The sequence below is a fragment of the Camellia sinensis genome, chromosome 10 (assembly GCF_055761805.1).
Source record: "Camellia sinensis isolate YWXY chromosome 10, ASM5576180v1, whole genome shotgun sequence".
Classification (NCBI taxonomy): Eukaryota; Viridiplantae; Streptophyta; class Magnoliopsida; order Ericales; family Theaceae; genus Camellia; species Camellia sinensis.
In genome coordinates this window covers 24,706,111-24,708,353 of record NC_138970.1, presented here as the reverse complement: position 1 = coordinate 24,708,353, position 2,243 = coordinate 24,706,111, and positions in this window count along the sequence as shown.

Below are 2,243 nucleotides of genomic sequence, written 5' to 3'. Positions count from 1 at the left end.
GTACAAAGTCAAGAAAAGAGTTCTTGTATTTCAGCGTCAAAGGCCGCATCACCATCAACTTGAAAACCGGTTTCAAGGGGAAGATCACGCTCGGTCGCCGGGTTAGTTTCGGTTGGAACCACGGTGTCACTTGGTTGTTCAATAGGAGGGCCACAACGGCAGGCTGCGCCTCGACGGATGGCTGTACTTCGGCTCTGGTTGTTGAAGTTAGAAGGGCCCTGACTCTGCTCTTCTTTGCCATTTCTTCCTCAGCAGTTAATGGAACAAGTCTTATTTCGGGCAAAGTTGGGTCCGGTTCTGGTTCTTCCTCAAGTAGGAAATCGGTCACTCTTGCTTTTCGGCGACCACTATATCGGTAGGTCGGTTCAAAATTTAGAAGCTTGGCCCAACCTCGTTCTTTAATCCGTAGTGCGGCTCGCAAAACCGCAAGGTTGGGATAGCTATATAAGGAATGAAGGTGGGCGAAATCTGCAAAAAAGAGAAGTGTTAGTTCGGCTAATAAACTAACAAAAACCGAAATAAAATACAAATAAGAAGACCGAAGTCAGATTACCAGGCTCTCCCTTCTTCCAATTTATAGGTCGGCCAGGAATTTGGGCTTGAAAATCCTCAAAATTCCCAGAGACCCAGAAGAAGTCATCATCATTAAGGTCTTTGTCCGGTGTGTGCTTAACAATCTTCTCTCGGCGGCGGCGGATCCTAAGGTAGTAGACCCACCCAGCATCTTTCGAGCCGATGGAATATTGATGGAATATTTCGGCAAGGCCGAGGTTTAAACTAGTTTGGTGGTTTAGTGCGGCTATTCCCATAATAATACGGTATGTATTGGTGGACAGTTGGGTGGGGCATAACCTAGTTTGCCTAAGGAACTCACAGATCAACGGTTGTACGGGAAACCGTAGTCCGGTTTCTATTATGGACTGAAGAGTAAAGGGGACGAAGCCTTCGTTATCCCAGGGTGTGATGTCTTTTTCGGCCAAAGTCAAATGGACGTCATCCGGTATGTTATAGTCCTTCCTGAATTCGGCCATCCCACCAGGGGTCTCAACTAAATACCTATACTTACCCATTTGTTGTATAATTTACGGATAAGTTATTTCGGTGCAAAAATCGTGCTCAGTAGCTCGATTGAGCGCACGCAGGAGTGCCTGGGTAACCTAAGTCTGCAAAGTAAAAAGCAGAGGGGGTTAAAACACTGATTAATGGACCGTGCTACAATTTAAAAGCAAGGTATAAGAGCCCTACTTCGGCCTCAAATTAGCTTTTTCTATCTCGGCTCATCAAAACGTTTGGTAGCTCGATTTGAGCAGTTTGCTCGGTAGACCGGTTTAACGTCTAGGGGCAGCTTTCTGAGTTCGGTCTAAAAGACTAAGAGAGCTGGTTTAGCCCCAAGGCCTAAATCGGCTGCAATGTGAATAGAGTTACTTCGGTTAAGCCTCCGGGGGTGGCTTTCTGAGTTCGGTTTAGGAACCAAGAGAGCCGACTTGACCCCAAAAGCTTAGTTCGGTTGACCACCGAGGTTCCTAGTTTGCTATATTCAAAACTTGGTGATCTTATTTCGGCTAAAGCGAGTTCGGTTATTGACTACAAAGATCTATCTATTTGGGGACAAACAGGATCCTAGCTCGGTTGCTATGTGATTTTGGATCTAAAAGTGGTTTTCTACATAACAGTTCATACACACATGGAGTTCTACTGGTTTTTTCATAAAAGTACGAAAACATAGAAAGCAAGATGGTTAGATTTTCTTACCAGAGAAGAGAGAAAGAAGACTGGAGTCGGAAACGGTGGCAGCAAGTAAAGAACACAAGCTTGAGTATGGAAGGAGTAGAGGCACAGAAAGAAGATGAAAACAGTAGAGTAAGTGATTCAAGAAGAGAAAGGTTGTTTTGTGAAAGAAGGGAGAGAAAAAGGCGGCAAAAAGAGGCGGGAACAGTACAAAATTTCTGAAGGGCGGCATGACAGTTGGCCACAGCTTATCAGAGCTTGCCACGTGTCACTGGAATGGGAAGCGTTACAGTCGCTGTGATTGAAGAGACATTTTGACCGGACATAGTGATACCCGAGGTAAAATTAGCTCGGTTGGAGAGCCTGAGGGTCTTTCGCTCGGCTGGAGAGGCTAAAGGGTTTTTAGCTCGGCTGGAAAGGCTTAATAAACTCTAGCTCGGCCAGTAGACTGATAATCCCAATCATGCTGCGCAGATGGGATTAAGGGGCAATTGAGAGGGTAATTTTTGGGAAAA